General features: G+C 41.1%; 1 protein-coding gene across 2 annotated transcripts in view; it reads left to right on the forward strand.

The window, feature by feature from the left end:
• Positions 1 to 2,198: 2,198 nt before the first annotated feature.
• Positions 2,199 to 14,626, forward strand: part of tfeb (transcription factor EB) — a 93,246-nt gene continuing 80,818 nt past the window's right edge. For both annotated transcript variants that reach the window (XR_014569585.1, XM_083770522.1), the window contains exon 1: positions 2,199 to 2,507. The gene's annotated coding sequence lies outside the window, so the exon portion shown is untranslated. The remainder of the gene's footprint in view (positions 2,508 to 14,626) is intronic.

The raw sequence follows: 14,626 nt of genomic DNA on the forward strand, positions 1-14,626 counted from the left end.
TGTCGTTGTAATGACATATTTTACACTTTGGTTGCATGCTGAAAATAGCAGATATACAATCTCACAACGAGAGATTGTATATCTGCTATTTTCAGCATGAAACTCAGCATAAAACTGGATCTCTTGTCCACTAGTCCCTTCCTAACATTTAGTCTAGTTTTTATTTGTTGACGAAATTGTCAGTATATTTAGTCATCATAGATTCGTTTTTATTTCGTTTTCATTTAGTTTTAGTCAGTGAAAAAAGGTATTTGACGAACATTTTTCGTCTTAGTTTTAGTCGACGAAAACAACACTGCTATAAGTGATACCACTGTGAGTAGTAGAATTGGGTGCCAAGGTTGCGGCTCCCGCGGTTGCCGCGTACGCAACTCTGATGCCGGCCTTCAAAGCAACCAAAGGTTTGGCACCCCCCCCCCATATCTTCAAAGTCTGATCGGAACCCTATACAACCTGCCCGCACGCTCAGATCAGCTATGACTATAGCACTTCCCCTTATATACAATCAAGACTGCAGACTCACTCCCAATCTTCCGCCGTATTCTGAAAACCCACCTCTTCAGACTCCATCTTAGCCCGTACGCACTAAGTACTTGCCGTAGCACTTAGCCTCGATGACCTTACAGGCGTATGCAAAGGCTAAACTTATGTAATGTATAGATAGCATTTTTATGTACACATATACTGTAGCACTCTATAGTATATACTCATAGCTTTACTGTACATATTTTCTACTGTTAGACAGATGCTATAGTTCTTAGCTTTCTTATGATTCTTGATGACTATTTTTTATGTATTTGATGTATTACCATGTATTGAAAATGTTCTTGCTTACTGTAAATCGCTCTGGATTAAGAGCGTCTGCTAAATGCCTAAATTGTAAGGTGATCTTTACTTAAGTAAAAGTAATTGTACTTGTAACAGAGTATGTATAGAATACAATTCAATTAAAAGGAGCTTTGTTGGAATGAGAAAACATATGTGTACATTACAAGCATTACAAAACTATTTAAGAACAATAGTTACATGACTAGCCGATTTATCGACACGTTGTGAGCTTGTATATTGGCTATTTGAACTATTTTAAAATGTTTTTCAAAATAGTAAAAAATGGCAAAGAAGCTTAGGGATTCGGAGTAAGGCAAGATAGTGCCCACCACCCTGATAAGTATAGCCGACTTGGAATTGTATATTCAAGTGAAGTCGAGGTATTACATTTAGTTGGACTCGGTCGGTTCGACAGATACATATTCTGACAATGAGGCCCCCAGGTTGAAAACCACTATAGGCTAGAGTCTGGAACCGTAGTTCTCAACCAGTGGTCCTTGAGAGGGGTCCAGGTGGTCCCCATACAGATAAATGATGGATAATTGGTAACCAAATGGACCCTTATTAGATCTTTAACTATGTAAAATGAAACCAAATTGAGCTAAATTAGAATTAAATTATTGTTAGACCTTGCCTTAGGGGCAGCGGTGGCCGAACGGTTTGCGGAGCGGTCTTGATATCGGAAGGTCGCTAGTTCGTATCCCCGGACCGGCACGTTAAAATTACCACCGCTGAAGTGCCCTTGGACAAGGCATTGAACCCCTACCATGAAATGTTCTGCAGGGCCTGGCTGTAAACAAGTTATTGAGCTTAGTCCAGTTACCCTGGGTAAACATGGTAACTTTCCTTTCCTTTTTGCCTGTTATCTCTCGATTCTCTCCTAATGGTACCAACACAATACAATACACCAATACAGCGTGGTATTGTGGACAAAATCACAATATTCTTTAGTTTTGGGTCCAATAGGCTGGCTAAAGGTCCGTGGCTCAAACGCCGAATAACTAATGGACCTTGTCCTTAATATGAAAAAAATTAAATAAATTAAAAAATAATGATATCATGAAATAATACTGTACCAAAAGTAGAAAGTAGGCCTACTCATTTTGCAGAATGTCTCATTTCAAAATTTAAAATCAATACAAATCTTTTGAAAATAGCCGATCTACAAGCTCACAAGGCCTAGAACAAAAAAATAAAATTACAAGAAAAGATGGGGGGGGGGGGGGAGAACTCCATTTCCCATGGTGCCCCTGCCACGTGCTGTCATTGGTGGCCCTGCCTGTCACTATGCACACACAGTCAGGCGCAGGTGACCCGGCAGACGGACGCTCTCGCTCTGCTCTGCTCCGCTCCGTCCGCCGTGGTGACTGACAACAAGTCGACACGGACAGCACTGCAACGGACGGACCCCTGCTGCCCTGTCGGACCCCCCTCTAGCTGCCCCACTGGACAGACAGCGGAGCAGCTGGTGCGCCACACACGCAACAACAACAACATAAAAGAAGGAGAAACCCTTTTAAATGTTTCGATGATCCGACACAGTTTGTTCCTAAACGAGAGAAGAGAGTGCATTTCAGTTCCAACAACATCAGAGTGGTGGTGGTGTGTGTGGGTTTTTTGGGGGGAGTTTCCTGGAGCTTGCTTCTTAACTTCGTTCTCTGTCTGACCTTCAAGAGCTGGTGAGTGACATTATATCACACATTACTGACTGCAAGTGAACAGTGCTGCTGTGTGTGTGTGTGTGTGTGTGTGTGTGTGTGTGTGTGTGTATATGCGCACAGCGCGCACTACAGCAAACACAAACCAACCCAACTGAACTGAACTGTGTGTGTACTGTTGCAATTGCAATCCGACCATAGTCATTTTGTCTGACATTGTGTGAGGCAAATTATAATTATTGGGCACGGGTATTAACAGGTCCAAACGAAAGGGTTTGATCTCCAAAAGGTGTAGGCTATTGTTGTTAACACATAGCCTTTAGGACGAATCAAGCTTTCTTTCTTGTGTATAAGCACTTCTGCATGAAAAGCACACATCATAAGTATAGGCCTATATATATATATATATATATATATATATATATATATATATATATATATATATATATATTACCCTCTTAGTTAAATGCACACATGCATTACATTAACATATTTTTGATTGATTGAATACATTACGCTATTATAGTAGATCTGCTATTTATGTGGTTAAACATTTGACAACTTTGAAACGTTACATTCTGCATAAGGAGTACTTTTCCTTTTGGTACTTTTAAGTACGGTTTTGACAGTATTTCTACATTGCAGTATTGATACTTTTACTTACCAGTAAGTAAAACAATTGATTACTTTTTCCACCACTGCATGGCTACATGGCTATAAGCGTGTAGCAGCAACAATAAGTGCGACAGGCAGCTCTGACTGGAGCCCTTCTATTATTATATGAGTCGGAAGAATCAAATATATTTTATTTTTTGCGGTAATAAATTACAACAATAATGCAATGCTCTCATTTTTACTCCCCCCCCCCTCCCCCCCCCCCCCCCCCATGGATAATGGAAGGTGGTCTGAAGGTGAATCCCTTCTACAGTATGTCGAGTTGTTATTGTCATTGTTAGAGAGAGAGAGAGAGAGAGAGAGAGAGAGAGAGAGAGAGGGGACTGGTCTGGTCTGTTGAGGTTCTGGGTATAGGCAGAGAGATAGAGAGTTGACGGGTCGGTTCTCGGTAGGCAGAGAGAGAGAGAGAGAGAGAGAGACTGGTCGGTTGAGGTTCTCGGTAGTCACAGAGACAGGGACCGGCCATGTCTCTCTCTCTCTCTCTCTCTGTCTCCCTGTCTCTCTCTCTCTAGGCAGAGAGAGAGACAGGGACAGCTCGTCCCCAGACACCATGCTGCTATGTATAAACCCTGTGATGGTGATACTCTGAGAGTTATGTAATCACACAAGTTTACTGGAGAGCTCTCTGCAATGCATGGAGGGAGCCTCTATGCACATGTTCACATCAGAATAGCATACTTTTACATTACTTATAACTAAGAGGCCATTTTTTGTTTAACATAATATAGCACATTTTACATCGAGGTGCCCACTCTACTTTAGTGCCCACTACTTTTGGATTTGTCATAGTTTAATTTTAGTTTGTTTCGTCCCCCCCCCCCCCCTCCAACTCAAATTACTAGACTTAAATCTAACCCAGAATGATTTTTCCTTTAACAACAAGTTTTATTTACAAATCAAAGGGACGGCCATGGGAAAGTGATTTGCACCATCTTATGCAAACATTTACATGAGCATATGGGAGCAGACAGCACTAGAAAAATGCAGACTTAAACCGACACATTACTATAGGTTTCTGGATGATATATTTGGAATATGGGAACATGGCAAAGAAGAATTCCAGGAATTTATTGATGTTCTAAATAGCCATCATAGATCCATAACGATAACATTTGTGACACACACTGAAAGGATTGACTTTCTTGATGTAACAATCTTCAAGGGCCTAAACTTTAACACAAATGGGAAACTAGACTTAAAAGTATTTTTTAAAGAAACAGACACCCACGCCCTATTACACAAAACGTCATTCCACCCGACACACTCCTACACAGGGATAGTCAAATCACAACTACTAAGATTCCATAGGATTTGCACGCAAAGAAGTGATTTCAAAATAGCTTGTAAAACACTATTTAAGGCCCTCAGACTAAGAGGATACATTAGGACATTCCTCCGGAAAGCTCAAAATACCTTCTTAGAAATAAGAGTGCAGGATCCAGGCCCTAAATTGGCCCTGATAACCAGTTATTCAACACAGAGCACACTAGCCAACAACAGAATAAAAAGGAGAACCGAACGGATGATCTTCTAAAAGATTATAAAATTATATTGGCCTACAGAAAAAACAAAAACCTTAAAGATTATCTAGTACACAGCAAGCTAAAAGAAATCAACACACCAGCACGCCAGGGACCAGAATACTTCAAACCCAAACAATTAGTCAAAAATAGAACTACAAAACGCGTGTTAGAGATTAAACAACAAATAACAGCCGGAACCAGCAACTGCATTTACTTAATCACATGTGACAAATGTGGTTTACAATATGTCGGAGAAACGGGTAAAACAATAGGTACAAGGCTGGGACAACACAGATACAATATTAACAATGGAAAAAAGACAACCACAAGGTTTGTGCAACATTTCATGGCTCACGGCATTGAAGCTCTAAAATGCGCTGGACTTCAACACAATCCCAACTGGACAGTAGGACAAAGACGTTTTAATGAAAAACAGTGGATTAAGAACCTCAACACGGATTTTCCTGGAGGCTTAAACATGCCTAAAATCAGATATTGAACACAACAAAACTTAAACTCAGGATTAAACTGGAGAAATCTTAAAATGATTGGACCAGACTTCCTTCGGAGGGCTCTGTTCCATTCTGGTCAAACAGAGTCAGTGTTAATGATACTAATGAAGGCTCTGTTCCATTCTGGTCAAACCGTTAATGATACTAATGAAGGCTCTGTTCCATTCTGGTCAAACAGTCAGTGTAAATTATACTAATCAGGCTCTGTTCCATTCTGGTCAAACAGTTAATGATACTAATGAAGGCTCCGTTCCATTCTGGTCAAACAGTCAGTGTAAATGATACTAATCAGGCTCTGTTCCATTCTGGTCAAACAGTTAATGACACTAATGAGGGCTCTGTTCCATTCTGGTCAAACAGTTAATGATACTAATGAAGGCTCCGTTCCATTCTGGTCAAACAGAGTCAGTGTTAATGATACTAATGAAGGCTCTGCTCCATTCTGGTCAAGCAGAGTCAGTGTTAATGATACTAATGAGGGCTCTGTTCCATTCTGGTCAGAGTCAGTGTTAATGATACTAATGAGGGCTCTGTTCCATTCCGGTCAAACAGAGTCAGTGTTAATGATACTAATGAAGGCTCTGTTCCATTCTGGTCAAACCGTTAATGATACTAATGCAGGCTCTGTTCCATTCTGGTCAAACAGTCAGTGTAAATTATACTAATCAGGCTCTGTTCCATTCTGGTCAAACAGTTAATGATACTAATGAAGGCTCTGTTCCATTCTGGTCAAACAGAGTCAGTGTTAATGATACTAATGAAGGCTCTGTTCCATTCTGGTCAAACAGAGTCAGTGTTAATGATGCTAATGAAGGCTCTGTTCCATTCTGGTCAAACAGAGTCAGTGTTAATGATACTAATGATAGTAATGAAGGCTCTGTTCCATTCTGGTCAAACAGAGTCAGGGTGCTGCTACTGTACCACTATGCTACCCCAGTGGGTCTCAACGTGTCTTTGAGGTCGCAGTCACACCAGCATGCTATACTGTGATTAAAACTAATCCTGCTGCGTATGGTCGGAAAGTGCACTTTGTTTGGCAGATGTAAAGGCTCATTTGAATCCTTATGCATCAAAGAAGCACATTCTAATTCGCAAAAAAAACGGGGGTTTCACTTCGCTTCAAAGTGCAGCAGAGTGCGGATCACAGCAGGTGTGAATGCAACTGCATTGAATATGGCTGTTACCATGTCTGCTCGGACGTAGAAAAGATCCACACATTAAATATAGGGGGTGAATGTGCCATTGTGGGATGAATAAGTTGGTATTTGGCACACGAGAAGGAAGGAGAAGGCATCATTTGTGGACAGACGTTGGTCTAATGAAGAAATAGAAGCCCTTATTGCAAATATGGCCAGACGATCATAGGCCTATATCAAATATGCTGAAGGTTACACACAAGGACAATGCAGTGTACACGATATAATAGCGAGAGAATGGAGGCGATTGGGTTCCATCGCACATTTGCACAACGTTGCATGTCGCAGAAAGAGTTTGCGCTCGTAGTACAGACCTGGACCGGGAATCCTGACAGGCGGCTCCGCTGATCTGGAGTCAGATAAAAGTGGTATGTGTGTTTGTGTAGACAGTTGAGTAGACACTGCATCCACGTAACCCTCACTTTACGTCCTAAACTGACTATTATATAAGTACAGTATATATTTTTATTTCAACACCATATATTTCACTGTATGATTTATGAATTGAACACATTGACAACGTTCCCTGCGGTTCCCTGCTGCGGCTTGACACGGCCAGTGTGAAGGCAAATGCAGCAAATTAAATATGCAAGAACGGTATGCAACTTCTCCGTCCATTTGCATCAAGTCTACCGAAGTAGAGGTGTGAATTCGACCTGAGTGGGCTCCAAATGTATGGCCCTGCACGGGTGTCTCCAAATGGAGCAAATTTAACCAATTTGGTTCCATTTGTGTACACTCTCAGAGTTATGGGGTTCCTTGAAGTTAAAACGTTAACACTAAATGGAACAGAGACTTAATTAGTGTCATCGGTAACACAACATGGAAGTAAGGAAGCAGCCTGTTAGGAAGTATGAGGAGTCATTCTGTGTGCATATACAGAGTGTTAGAATATGATAGTTTTCCTCTAAGATCTGTACCAAATCCATATGGCATCATGGGATTATCGATGTGTCCAAAAATTGTTACTCAACAGTTCAGGATTCAAATGTACAATTAGTGCAGTTCCGAGCTTGTAGATCGGCTATACCTTTGATGAGTAGTATGATAAAGTATAGGCCGTTGATTTACAAAAAAAACTAAAAAAATACAAAAGATTTGTGTTTGAGAGACTAACGGCATCAAATGGGGTTCCAAGAGGGAGTATAAAGGTTCCTGCATTAGGGAGGAACACATTCTATGAACAAGAACTGTAGGTTTGGAAGTGCTGTTATAGACACGTTTAAAACACGGGTCTAAATTTAAGCCCAACACGGAGACTGTCTGTCCAATGAGTGTCTTTTAGAACATCCGCACCAACTCATGTCGCACTGACGTGCTCTGTTGACCTTTTGAGTTTTGACCTCTTGCTTGTGGGATCTGACCTTCCAACTGACCCCTGAGATCATCTGTGAACACATGCATGTACACTTCAGTGGACACAGGAACACATGCATGTACACTTCAGTGGACACAGGAATACATGCATGTACACTTCAGTGGACACAGGAATACATGCATGTACACTTCAATGGACACAGGAATACATGCATGTACACTTCAATGGACACAGGAATACATGCATGTACACTTCAGTGGACACAGGAACACATGCATGTACACTTCAGTGGACACAGGAATACATGCATGTACACTTCAATGGACACAGGAATACATGCATGTACACTTCAGTGGACACAGGAATACATGCATGTACACTTCAGTGGACACAGGAATACATGCATGTACACTTCAGTGGACACAGGAATACATGCATGTACACTTCAGTGGACACAGGAACACATGCATGTACACTTCAATGGACACAGGAACACATGCATGTACACTTCAGTTGACACATGCATGTAGTGTACACTTCAATGGACACATTAGGAGCACATGAATGTACACTTTAATGGACACAGACAATTTACGACGTAGGCATTTAGCAGAAGCTCTTAATCCAGAGCGATTTGTAGTAAGATAGATAGATACTTTATTGATCGCGAAGGAAATTTGTTTCAGTGTAAAAACATACACAGAACAATGAACATATAAAAATCAGTAAATAGAAAGCAGTAGAAAAAAGGCAATAGCTATAAGTTAAAAAAGACACGAGTTAAAGAGTACAACACCAAAAAAAGCAAAGCAAATACGTTAACTGACCACTAAGCTGGTAATGCGTCACATACTCATCTAGGATCATGGAAGGGTTGGATCAGACTTTGAAGGTATGCCACACCTTCGGTTGCTTTGTGGGCCAACATACGAAGTTTAGGAACTATAGGCGTGTAACAATTCACTCAACTCACGATGTGATTTGAAATACTAGGTCCACGATTAGACCAATTTGAAACGACACCTATGCGATCTCATTTCTATAAGATTGGACATTGGCTGTCCAATTCATTTTAATTACTCTTGTGTTTTTGCTCCGAGAGAGAGACTTTAAGAGAGGTCTAGAGAGAGAGTATGTATAGTTTTTTGTTTGTTCCAATGGGATTGTATTTAGGAAGAATGTATGGCATTGGCGGCTGGATCTTTCTTTTGAAATATTATGATTTTAGTCTTAGTTAGGTTCACTGTCAGGGCCCACGTCTGGGAGAATTTGTGTAGGAGATCAAGTTACTGCTGTAGTCCTTCCTTTGCTTCTTGGAGACAGCAGCAGCAGGTCATCTGCGAAAAGCAAGCTTGCATTTGATTTCTGTGTTTGCCAAGGGGAGCTGTAGACTGTTCTAACGTTTTTGCCAATTTGTTGATGTGTATATTGAAGCATGTTGGACTCAGTGTTGGCTGCATCCCTGTCTAAACTGCACATTGTAATTTCAGGCTAGTCCCTACCTCGCACAAAACATTTTTGGACGGGGGTCCGCCCGCAAAATTAAGATCTCAATTTGGCGGTCCTTGACATGAAAAGGGTGGAGAAGCACCGATGCAGACATGCTCTCTCTAACCATGATGAATGGGGTCCTCCACTGCAGCATGGAGACAATGCACCACAGAGTCACTAGCAGCCACTAATAGAACTTTTTAGTCATTCAAATAAATGGTGGCTTGCGGTTTTGAACTGCATGGGATCATGTGCGTGCCAGCACGCACGCACGCACACACGCACGCACACACACACACACACACACAGGATAACAGCTAGTGAACTCGGTGGGGGGAGAGTCCCGAGTCCCTTTGTCCGAGACAGAGTCAAGACTGAATCAAATTCATGGCGCGACCAAGACGAGACAGAGTAAATGAACATGTGGAGTCAAAGGCGGCCTGCAAACACCGACGTTCAACTTGGTACAAATCAGGCTTAAAGGTGGTTGTACCGGTCCGACAACTTATAGTTCCTTTCATGACACGGGGAATACCTGTGGTGGAGAAAAAACAGTACTTGCATGTTTTACTTTACTTAAGTAGTATCAACACCGCAATTGTAGAAATACATTTCTACATTGTGGAAGTAAATAAGTCCGGAATTCAAAATAGACTAGAGTAAAAGTACAACAGTATTGGTATCAAAATGTACTTAAAGTGCAAAAGTAAAAGCACCTATTTTCCATAATGTCCCATTTGAAAATATATATTTTCAAATGGCCGAAATGTATAGGGCTGAAGGGGTTAATGTACGTTTTGTAATAATAATAATAATAATAATAATCTAAATCAACAACGTAACTAGTAACTAAAGGTTTCAAATAATTGTAGTGGAGTAAAAGTGCAATATGTGCCTCTGAGATGTAGTGGAGTAGAAGTAAGTAAGTAATTGGACATATGTACTCGAAAAAGTGCAAACATCTCAACATTGTACTTAAGTACAGCACTTGGCTACTGTGTGATACATTTTATTGGTGTTTTATTATTGGGCTGAGATAAGTATATATATGCATAGAGTATGCATGTATTATTTTGTATTCCATTTTGAGTCTCACACACAGACAGACAGACAGACGTACTCAGTACTCACAGCCCTGTTGTCGGAAGTTCCCTCGATTAGTGCTACTACAGGACACACACACACACACACGAAGGAATGTACACACACACACACACACACACACACACACACACACACACACACACACACACACACACACACACACACACACACACACACGAAGGAATGTACACACACACACACACACACACACACACACACACACACACACACACACACACACACACACACACACACACAGGTGCACCTGGAGGTCAGAGTGCTCACGCTCTCTCTCTCTCTCTCGCTCTCTCTCTCTCTCTCTCTCTCTATCTCTCTCTCTCTCGACCAGGGCTTGTGCTAACCTTTTTGACGTGCATGCCATGTTTTATTGATTGCACGCACGCACGCACGCACGCACGCACACACACAATATACATAGCCAAATCGCTAACAATGTTGTTGGGACAGGTGTAGGATTGATGTTGTTTACCCAATGTCTTAGTTTCTTTGAAGCACTTCACCACTGCAATACTGTACTGTACTGTACTGTACTGTACTGTACTGTACTGTACTGTACTGTACTGTACTGTACTGTACTGTACTGTACTGTACTGTACTGTACTGTACTGTACTGTACTGTACTGTACTGTACTGTACTGTACTGTATTTGTATTTTATTGTATTGTACAATGGTGAGCCTATGTTTTACTGTAGTGTTTTGTGATGTAGTGCAGTGGTTTTCAACCCTTTTCACATGGAGGTCCATTATTTATTCAGCATTTGAGTATACTGTATCTGGCAGATACAGTATACGGTAGGCTATACGGTACGTACAGTAAGCCCAGACTACAAAAACATGTAATGAAATGATTCCAGAGGGTACACTAGCTAGCGTTATGCCTACTGGGCTGTCACCATTTAAGCTGACCATTCGTTGTCACACAAATAATTGTGATTAACAATTTAATTGTGATTCTTTTTTGCACAACAGTAATTTGTAATCACAAATTGATTGCACAGGGCAGATATCACTTACGTTAATATACAAAGAAATCACTGCCTCATATAAAAACATATATTTTTTTTAAATGACAAAATAGGGGAAATAGCAGATCTGCAAGCGTACAACACGTCACTGTGTAAGCTGGTAGATCTGCTATTTCTGCAATTTTTTGAAAATATATTGACATTTTTCAACATGGAATTGATTGATTGATTGCGATCATCCCAAGCCTATATGTACACCCAACACCAGTGGATCTCAAAGTGTTTTTGAGTGGGTTACAAATGACAACAAAAACAACAACAAAACAGTCTTTGGACCCGGTTGTTTTGACCGAACTGGTGAGTATAGAGTCAGCGGGGGAAGGGAGTTCACCAGGGGGTGAAGGGTCACAGGTTAAAGGTGAACCTTCAGAGCCGACACGCGGGCCAAACAGTCTGTGACAGGCCAGCTGAAGTCACTCTGCTGAGTGTCGATTTGGGATGGAGTTTTACTCCTATAGTGTTTTGGAGTTTTAGTCATCCGAAAAGTTTTAGTTTTGGTCTAGTTTTAGACTCGACTAAATATCATACGATTTTGACCGAAGGTCACAGTCATACTACCTAATGGAATGGAGCGTTTCCTGTCAGCGTGTCGTGCACCATGTCATAGTAAACTACCTAATGGAATGGAGCGTTTCCTGTCAGCGTGTCGTGCACCATGTCATAGTAAATTAGACCTGCTGTCGCAGTTAAGCCCATATATGGACATCCCTGATGTCATCACTATTGGTTAGCAACTCTACATCTGACCTCGAACCTCAAACCCTTTAGATCTCCACATATGGATATATTTCCAAGATTTTAAAATAGGGTGCATATTTCATCCCAAAAAGCAGTTTATAGTTAACCCATTCTGACCTGAGATCAGATTCATACGAGATTTCCACTGGACACACACTGGTCTGATTAACCCATTCTGACCTGAGATCAGATTCTAAAAAATGTCAGTCGTTCTTCGATTTTTCAAAAATAGCAGACCTACAAGCTCATAGCCACCGAGTGGCGCGCTATGAGCTTGTAGATCTGCTATTTTTCAATAGCTAAAGCATAACGTGATGCTAAGTTGCTAACACCAAAAATCAGTTTGTGTGCATTCACATTCACCTCCGTGATGCGAGGAGGCGTGTATAAGGCCTATTCATGTGCTCCGGTTTAAGGTGAAGAGGTGGCCACCTTTTCGGTGTGTGCGTGCGTGCGTGCGTGCGTGCGTGGAAAAGTGGGTGTGGATCGAATATACCTTCAGCCTCATTGAACTCATGTCCTCTTCCGAGTGACGGTGATGGGAGCACAGCGCGCGCGCACACACACACACACACACACACACACACACACACACACACACACACATCTGCGTGTGTGTAAACAAACTGTGGGTCCATGTGCCATATGGCTCACGTATTCTATGACTGTGAGCCTCGGTTCCATGAGGCGTGCTGAGCGCCCGCAGCACTCCTGAATGCTGACGATGTGACCTTGTCACCGGGCAGCGACTCATGAGTGCTGATTTCAATGCATCACGGACCCTGTGCACCTGTCCAGTAACTAAGTACATGTACTCAAGTACTATTCTTCAGAGTAGGGCGAGTATTGAGTGAGTATTAAGTATTAACCCATTTAGGCCTGACGTCGAAATTTGAAGAAAAAAATAATTCTTCAAAATCCTGACAGTTTTTCTGAAAAACCGCATGTTTCTGTCATCAGTCATAGTGCTCAATATTTCAAAATAAGGACCCCAAAAATTATATGTAATATGCCCCCCCCCCCCCCCCCCATCTGAAAATATGTTGTTCCAGGGACCTCCCCAGAAGCAAAGATTTGAGTTAAAATGTTCACTCAGTAATAATATATATATTCAAAGATTTCATAGCGCGCCACTCGGTGCCGTGCTATGAGCTTGTAGATCTGCTAATTTTCCAATAGCTAAAGCATGACATGATGCTTTAAAACACCAAAAGGGGTTCCCGCCTCCAAAATGGGTTCAAGTGATTTTCTTTGGTTAAAATAAGCTCTATATTGTGATAGTAATCATTGCTGATTATATAGATGGAGTGTCTGTTCAGTATCAGGAGTCTTCATGTCTCTCCAGCATTGTATTAAACTCTGTTTTTAGTCAAATACTGTATAAATGTTGTAATATTACATGAGATGGAGAGACAACTAAACAAACACTCTATAGCAACAATTACTATCAGAACATAGTGATTTTACCTTTTAACAAAACACTTTTTCTTTTAACCAACAATCACTTACACTACCTTTTTAAAGTACAGCTTTGAGCTATATATATATATATATATATATATATATATATATATATATATATATATATATATATATATATATTGTTTTTACTCTGATTTACTGTAGATTAGATTAGATTCAATTTATTGTCACTGCACATAGTATACAAATACTTTGACAATGAAATGAAGATTGGCGTCCAGCCAGAGTGCAATACAGTAATGCAGTGAATGAGAGAATAAATGCAGAAAGTGTACAGTATGTACAGTAATGTATACAGAATAATAAATAGATTTGATTTACTGTACCGTACAGTACAGCAGTGGTTCTCAAACCTTTTCATGTCAAGGACCCCCGTTTGAAAATATAAGCCAAGGGCCCCCCATAAGAGAAGGTTTTGACGTCTCTAGCAGTGGTTTTCAACCATTTTCTTTTCGAGGACCCCCAAGTTTGACCTGATTTAGGGCTTACGGTCATCTATCTAATGGCATTTCTATCTCTGGGACCCCATTTATATTGTAAATTTAACTCTGAGAGTGATTTGGTTCCATTTGCACACTCTCTGAGTTACAGACCCATAAGGGTCCATTTGGTTCCTAACTAGCATGATGGACCCCCCTGGGACTCCCTGAAGGACCCCCCGGGGGGTCCCCGGACCCCCACTTTGGAACCCCACGGCACTAACAGTATACTTGTCTTTAACGTACACCGTTCAGATTACCTCGAAAAATCAATAACATGTCATGTGATCGGTGACTAATTGACACATGATCAAAAGTGGGCGTTTTAATGTGTGACACCACTTCCTCATGGGGGCGGGGGCGGGGGGGGGGGTCCATATCCTCTTTTTGGATGGGTGGATGACACACTGTTGCTCTGTTATGGTGGTTTTCAATCAAGGTCCGTTATTTATTCTGCATTCGAGCCACGGACCACCGATTGATGAATTGATTTTTGTTCTCGGACTCAAGACTTATAGAATATTTTGTTGTAGTTGGATTCGATTTTGACCACAATTCCATGCTGTATTGATGTT

The sequence above is a fragment of the Protomyctophum parallelum genome (genome assembly GCF_964188405.1).
Source record: "Protomyctophum parallelum genome assembly, chromosome: 8".
Classification (NCBI taxonomy): domain Eukaryota; kingdom Metazoa; phylum Chordata; class Actinopteri; order Myctophiformes; family Myctophidae; genus Protomyctophum; species Protomyctophum parallelum.